Genomic DNA, 8,476 nt, shown 5'->3' on the forward strand with positions numbered 1-8,476 from the left:
AAAATGAATACAAAGGCCTTTTTATCCTACTGCACCAAGAAAAAAAAAATGTGTTTGAGAATTCCCTGTGGAATCCAGAACAGTTGGGTCGTGTTGTCATCCCAGTACTCTGTTCCTGCTCAGTATAGTCTAAATAAATAAGATGAAACTGTTGAGGGCATGCAGTTGCTCACTGAACTGAATAAAACCAGTTGGAACAGTGTTATTTGGTGTTCTCCATTGAAGCAATAAGGCCCCAACACCAGCTGATTAAAACAAGAAAAAAGGAGGCGCCTGGGTGGCTCAGTGGTTTAAGCGGCTGCCTTCTGCTCAGGTCATGATTTAACGTCCTGGGGTGGGACTGAGTCCCCAACTGAGCTCTCTGCTCAGCAGGGAGCCTGCTTCCCCGCCTCTCTCTGCCCGCCTCTCTGCCTACTTGTGATCCCTCTGTCAAATAAATAAAGAAAATCTTTTAAAAAGGGGTACCTAGGTGTCTCAGTGGGTTAAGCCTCTGCTTTCAGCTCAAGTCTTGATCTCAGGGTCCTGGGATTGAGCCCTGCATTGGGCTCTCTGCTCAGCAGGGAGCCTACTCCCCCCCCTCTCTGCCTGCCTCTCTGCCTACTTGTGATTTCTCTCTGTCAAATAAATAAATAAAATCTTTAAAAAAAGTATTAACTCCAGTTCATACAAAAGTCAGTTGTACTACTATGCCCTACTAATGAACAGTCTGAGAAGGAAATTAAGAAAACAGTCCCCTTTGGGGCACGTGGGTGGCACAGTCAGTGAAGCGTCCAGCTTTTGATTTCGGCTCAGGTCATAATTTCAGGGTCATGAGATCCAGCCCTGTGTCAGGCTCCACGTTCAGCAGGGAGTCTACTTCAGATTCCCCCTCTGCCTCTGCTCCACTCTCCCCCTCGAATAAATAGCTAAATAAGAAACAATCTCACTTAATCAAAAAGAAGAAAATACTTAGGACTAAGCTTAGCCAAGCAGGCACAGGCCTGTAAATGGCCAATTACAAAACATTACTGGACGGAATCAAGAACACGAATACCAGGAAAGATGTCTCATGTTCATGGCTTGGAAAACTTAACATTGTTAAAATGTCCACAGTACCCAAGGTGATCTACAAATTCAGGGCAATCCCCAGCGAAATCTCAATAGCATTTTTTGCAGAAATGGGAAAAACCATCCTAAAATTCCTGTGAAATATTAAGAGACCCCCAATTGCCACACAAACTTAGAAAATGCAGAAGTTTGGAGAAAGATGCCAAGTTTCCAAAATTAAAAATCTGTATGACAAAGGAAAACTTAATAGTCCCCAATGCCACAAATAAATATTGCAAAACAAAAACAAAAACAAAAAGAGACTGAGCCTCATGATAGAAGGTTTCAGTTTAAATCTCCTTCAAGTGTGCCTCTCAGTAAGGAAATCAGTCTAGATGACTCAGAATCTGCCCTCCCGATGGGCCTGAAATTTTTGTGTCTGTTTGGCCTATTATTTAAGATGTCTGGAGGGGTCAAAAGAATCAATCACACTAGACTTGTAATTGCCATCTAGGTTTTGAGGAACTGTAATTAATCACATTAATAATAAGTTTAAATGTTCAAGGAAATTGATTTCCAGAGTTCTATTGCTTTCATAAATTGTTCAATGGTACTAAGTACCAATAAAATTGAGTGCTGCCCTCCAAGCACAGAAACCTGGATATTAAAGAACTATCAAAATTGTATTAGTTAAACTGAGACTCCCTGAAAGTAACAGGAAGCCCCCAAACCAGGGGCTGAAACTAGCTAGGAACAGGGACCTCTGAGCATGGTCTGTTCACCACCAAGCTCCTAGGTCTCTGTTCACGTCCTCTGCCGAGGGAAGGCGCCCCCTGGGTTTGTGCAAGGCGGAAGCCCCAGAGGGACATTTATCCCAAACAGAAAAAATCCAGATACGAGCTGCTGAATGAGGATGGCCCAAGCTGCTTCCAGCTTTCCATTCTCGTTCTCGGGATGTGTGCGGTCTTTGTCCTCGTGTCCCCAAAATGTAGCGCAGTCATAACATCTGTGTTCTGCCAGCTCGGATGGGGAAGTGGAGAAGAAAGGGGCAGAGGACCCAGCTGGCTGTCTCCTCGGAAGAGTCCCAGAAGTTGTCATTTGGCCTTTATTGTCACATCTCATTGTCTAAGACTTAGTCATTCGGCCCCATCTGGCAGCAAAGGGCTCTGGGAAATGTAGCCTTTCTTGGGGATGGTCATATAACTTGGGGGAAGTCAAGGGTTATACACTGGCAAAAGAGAATAGAGTGGGACAATGAGTCTCTATCACGTAAGTGAGAAAGTATCTAAAAATAAATGTGAAAGGTGTGTGTGCCGAGCAGGATCGCATCCCCTCCGAAATGCGTGTCCTTTTCCAGAACCTCAGAATGTGACCTTATTTGGAACTAAGGCCATTGCAGATGTAATTATCTAAGATGAGGTCACACTGAAGTAGGGTGGGCTTTTAATCGAATACAACCCGTGTCCTTACGAGAGGAGGGGAGACCCAGACACAGGCTTGCAGGGAGAAGGGCCTGTGAAGACCGAAGGAGAGTTTGGATCCACAAGCCAGGGAACGCCAAGGAGTGCCAGCAACACCGGAAGGGGAAAGGTACCACCTGTAGAAGATGCAAGAAAGATCCTCTCCTAGAACCTTCAGGGAAAGCACGGCCAGCGGACACCGTGATATCAGACTTCTAGCCTCCAGAACCAGAGAATACATTTTTGCTGCTTCGTACTTGGTCATGGCGCCCTGGAAATGAATACAGTGTATATAGAAATAGAGTTCTTGGGGTGCCTGGGTGGCTCAGTGGGTTAAGGCCTCTGCCTTCGGCTCAGGTCATGATCCCAGGTCCTGGGATCGAGCCCCGCATCGGGCTCTCTGCTCAGCGGGGAGCCTGCTTCCCTTCCTCTCTCTCTCTCTCTGCCTGCCTCTCTGCCTACTTGTGATCTCTGTCAAGTAAATAAATAAAATCTTTAAAAAAAAAAGAAATAGCATTCTTGTGAACTAATGATCCCCAATTTATAAGTATTTACGTGGGGTTAGTGGAGTGATGCTATGCTTGACAGTCACGAAAAATATGAAATGCATAGGAAAAGCCCTAAGAAGAAAGATGTACACTTTATGAATACAATTTTATTTTTTTTAAAGATTTTATTTATTTGACAGAGGGATACACAGCGAGAGAGGGAACACAAGTATGGGGAGTGGGAGAGGGAAGAAGCAGTTTCCCGAGAAGCAAGGAGCCCAGTGCAAAGCTCGATCCCAGGACCCTGGGATCATGACCTGAGCGGAAGGCAGACACTTAACCCACTGAGATACTCAGGCGCCCCTATGGACATAATTTTAAAATGCGAATAAAGGACATAAAAATCGAAGCTACATGAAATGAGGAAGAATTTAATATCTTTACAGAAAGTATTCTTTTTTCCTTTTCTTCTATAAATTCACAGCAATCCTAAACAAAATTTCCTTTGAATCTGTTTCTGTAATTTGGCCTGTCAGTTTTAGTCTCAATATGAAAAGAGAAAATCTGTAAGAACAGCCAAGAGAATTCCGAAAAAGAGTAACAATGCTGGGAGGGAAGAGGGTTTGCCCTATGAAGTATTTTAAAACTTTAAGGATACTGAATATTAAACATACCCTAAAGCTAGAAGAGTTAAACTAGCTTACAGGGCCTTCCGCTAGCCAAATCTGAGAAATTCTGAGCATTCAAGTAAGTAATAATATAATGAAAGATAGCCCATTGAATGAAATAGAAGACCATGAATCCGTACTAATATAAATACATAATTACATTGAAAATGTGAAGAATGGGATAGTTACATAGTTTCAAAAAATCTTCGGGAAATAGTTCCTCATTTCAACAGGAAAAGGAGATAGTGGACACCCCATTAATCAAACGATCCAGAGGACATGATGAACAATGGGGCAAACAGACATCGTGTGCTACGTCCCGAGGTGTCATGAGAACACAGCATCACCTTGGTGATGTCCCCGCTGAAGATGCATGACCTGAATCTCATCGAGAGGAAACATTGGATGAGCCACAATTCAGGGGCGGGCTTGTAAATTGCTCCCTCGCCCATCATTGGTCCTATAGCACCCCTAGCGGTGGGGAGCGGCATTTCGCTGGGTCAGTTGTTGCTTCCTCTCCTCCCAAACGAATGAAGAACTCTGTACGCAGGAAGGCGAGTTGGGCATTGGTGGTTAAGTGTTACGACTCAACCGTGTCCCCTGAAAAATTCCTTTTTTTTTCTTTTTTTTTGGGGGGGTAGGCTCCACGCCCAGTGTGGGACTGGAACTCACGACCCTGAGAACAAGTTCAAGAGCCACAGGCTCTATCCACTGAGCGAGCCAGGCCTTGAAAAGTTCCTATACTAAAGTCCCAATTGCCAGGACCTCAGAATGCGACTGCATTTGGAGACAGAGCCTTTAAAGAGGGGTTGAAGTTAATGGTGTCAGGGGGTGAACCCTAATCCAATAGGATCTGTGTCCTTATAAGAGGAGATTACCAGGGCACCAGGATGGCTAAGTGGGTTAAGCATTTGCCTTCAGGTCCAGTCATGATCCCCGGGTCCTGGGATCGAGCCCTGTGTCAGGCTCCCTGCTCAGTGGGGAGCCTGCTTCTCCCTCACCCTCTGCCTGCCTGTGCTCTCTCTTTTGCTCTCTCTCTCAAATAAATAAAATCTTGAAGAAAAAAAAGAAGAAGAAGAAGAAAAAGAGGAGATTAGGACACAGACACACATGGCAGGAAGACCAGGAGAATACAAGGAGAGTGGCCATCCGCATCCCCAGGAGCGAGGCCTCAGAAGAAACAACCCCGCCAGCACCTTGATCTCGGCCTTCTAGCCTCCAGGACTGGGAGAGAATTTATGTGTTGTTGAAGCACAGCACTCAGTTCTGGCGGCCCTGGCGCATGACTACGGTAAGTGCCGGCGTCAGCTGCAGCAAGGTGCTGGCTGGGGGAAGGCAGGACTCAGGAGAGTCTGTGCACCCAGGCCCTTCAACGAGAAGTAGGTACAAAGCCAAAGACGGGGTAAAGGGGGTTTTCTCAGCTGTTGGAACCACCATCTTCCCTCCTCCCTGCTGTGCTCCCTGGCCCTGATGTCCTCATCAGAAGCACACTGGGGATGCCCCCCACCGTAGGAGCCCCCCTGGCCAGTCATTTTTGGGGAGCGCCTGGCCTAGCTGACTTCTCTGTTTGAGCATCATAAGGTCCTACACAAACAGGTCACGACAGCCAGAGTGTGGAATGTTCTCGAGGTCTATTTGAGAAACTCGACTCGGTCGAAGCCAGCCACCTCCTCCTTCTCTGTCCTTCTGGATATGCGCTTTACCTTCTGCTGGTGTGCTCTGATGTTCCCTCTGCTACTCTGCCCTCAGCCACCTTTACAGCTTCTGGAAATTCTTCAGCCTTTGTCCTGTGTTGAATGGCCTTGCCTTTCCAGGTTTCTAGTTCTGCTAGCCATAATTTCTTGTTTTAGTTTTCATTTTGTTGATTGGTTGCTCGGTTGTCATCCTACTGGGATTTTAGGAGGAGCGAGAGGTAAAGGCTTGGCTCGGCTTTGCCCTCTTGAGCCAGAAACGCGGGTGGTGTTGGCTGGACAGTTGGACAGATGGAAGAAGATGGGAAAGGGCATGAAGAACAGAGTGGATGAAGAACTCTCACTCTTTCTCGTGGGCAAAGCACAGCCCTAGTAACCGAGGGCGGGCAGGTGGACGGCTCCAGGGTCAGCCTGATCGCTGGCTTAGTCGTTAACCAGACTTTTGCCTGCCCTTCCTGGCCGCCCCGAGACTCCCTGGGCCACATGGCTTCCTCGGCAAGACACCTTCCTGTATGGGAGTGGGCCGGGTCCACATCCCACTCACGCCCTCCCAAGGCCTGAATGCACCCAGTGCGGAGAGAGGCGGAAGAAACCACTGGAAGCCACTGGCTGAGGGCAGGAGAGATGAAACCCAGGAGCGCAGGGCTGGTAGGATCACACCAGGCTCAGACGGCATCTGATTCTGTCTAAGAAGGGGTTACCGGGAGCCAGCCGAAGGCCCTGTTGTGAGATGCAGGACTGTGGGCTGGCCTGGGACCCGGCTGTCTCTTCTCCTTTGCACTCAGATTAACAAGGACCGTTGGGAGACCTTCAAAAGACAGGACAGCTGCGGGCCACCCCAGCAGCGTCCCAGCAAGGGCGGCCTCCCTCTCTTGCCCCCACCGTCCGCGGACGTGGCCCTCCTCTCATTTCTCCACCGTAGCTGGTTCTCCACGCAGCCTCTCCAGCGCTGGTCCCTCAGCATCCAGCTTCCGCCCCACTCCGATGCCCCAGCTCCTCTGATCCAGGGTGGGACCTCTCTCCTCCTCTGCCCAAACACAGCTTGGAAGTAGGAGTGACTCGACGCCCCGAGCATCCTGGATGCTGAGGGACAGATCCCCGTGGGTAAGCAGGTCTGCCTCGGTCCTTCTGGAGGAGGCTTGAATGCTTCTCAGAAAGTCCACGTGGAATCAAGCCCCCGTTGCCCATAGCATCGGCCTCAATAGCTCCCAGCCCTCACTCCTGCTTCCTAGAAGGACCACCTCCCAAATAAAGCATCCACACCCAAGCCTCGCCTCCGACTCTACTCCCCCAGATGCGGTACCAGCTCATGGGGGCTGCCACAATGAGGAGGGGGAGGTCAGATGGCCCCAAACAACAGAAGTCTATTTGCTCATAGCTCTGGAGGCTGGAAGCCCTCCGTCAAGGTGTTGGCAAGGTTGGTTCCTTGAGGCTGTGAGGGAAGGACCTGCTCCAGGCTGGCTTGGAGACAGTCGTCCCCTCTCATGTCCTCATGTACTTCTCTGGGCCCCAACTTCTCATTTTATTAGGACATCAGTCACGTTGGATCGGGGCCCATCCTCTGACCTTGCTCTCACTTCATTATCTCTGTAAAAGAACCTGCCTCCAAATAGAGTCGTATTCTGAGGTACCGGAGGTTAGGGCTCTTGTATATGAATCTGGGGAGGCAGGGGGAGGCGGGGACATCACAGAACCCTGGGGACGGTGTGGGCTCAGTGGGAAAGCCCGGAAGAAGAAAATCGCAGCCAGTTCGGCTGCTATGGGTTCAGGCTATGCTGAGAACTCCAGAGAGCCTCTCGGAGGCTTTTTGTTTGGGAAAATAGAATTATTTCCGTATTTTTTTCCACATGGGGCACATCTCGCAGACCACTGGGCCCAATATTTAGCCTTGAGAGGAGCAGAGGGCACCGCATGTTGCCTGGACGGGCCTCTTACGCCAAGTTGGGGACTGACAGGGAAGGAACAGTAGCCATTGCCCTGGGATGAAAACATTTGGGATGAGGGGTTTGAGGAGTCTTCTGGCCACTGGGGCTGGCAATGTGCAGCCGGTCACTGTGACTGGGGAAAGCAAGGCCTCTTGCCCAGTGAGCGTGGGAAGGCCCTGCCCGGGGCAGGAACCTCTCCAGATTACACTTTTTCTTCTCAAGATTCACCTCCGCCTCCTTTCCTGACCCCGGCACAGACCAAGCAGGGAAGTCCTCCCAGGCCCAGGAGGAAATCACTCACCCGCCCCCAGTGCTATGGAGCCGCTGACATCCCCAAGCAGGAATGAGGGGTACGCGTAAGGGGGGGGGGGGGCTTGGGAGCTTGCAGGCTGAGTGGGGCAATAAACGGTCCAGGAGAGTACCCGCCCCGACTTGGGTGTTACCCGCCTGACCAGGACCCCTGCCACCGGCCCCTGCACCCTGCCACGACGACCCTGTGGGGCCAGGGCCCAGCGACAGCCCACTCCAGGATGGAGACACTGTGACGAGGAGTCTGAAGCCCCTTTTTGATGTTTAGCCACTGGTAGCTTTTAAGCCTCACTCCCCACTCCTCCCCTGTGCCGTCCAGGTGACTCATCTGCCGCGGGTTCTGTTGTGTCCCCCCCCCCCCCACCTCCCACAGACTTCCTGCAACCAGGAGCAGATATATTTCTGGTTTTTGGGCCACCAAATGGACAACTCTGGGAGACGTGGCTGTACTTGTCAGGTCATCTCAAGTGGAATGACACAGCTGCCCATAATGGTGACCTCAGCAATGCACCTTCCCGTGCTTTTCTTCCTTCCCCGACCCGTGCTACCCCACTCCTGCTCCTGGGATCACTCCCCAGAGAAAACCCCTGTCTTGGGCTCTGCTTCTGGGGGTGACCGAGGTACCTCCAAACCTGCTTCTCCTTCAGTCTCCGTCCAGATGAAGAACCACCATTCACTCCGAGGTCCAAACAAGACCCGGGCATAATCAGGACACCTCCCTCACCGTCCCACCAAACCACTGCCCAAGTCTTGACAAGTCTCCAACCTAAGTCGACCTCCAGCCTCTCTGTTCTCCCTCCTTCACAGACATGTCCCTGCCTGGGGCCATCACCACTCCCGGCCTGGGTGGCTGCGGGGAGGGCTGGGACGTGAGCTGATTCTTTACCTCCCGTCACGAACCCTGTGTGC

This window comes from Mustela lutreola, chromosome 8 (genome assembly GCF_030435805.1).
Source record: "Mustela lutreola isolate mMusLut2 chromosome 8, mMusLut2.pri, whole genome shotgun sequence".
Classification (NCBI taxonomy): Eukaryota; Metazoa; Chordata; class Mammalia; order Carnivora; family Mustelidae; genus Mustela; species Mustela lutreola.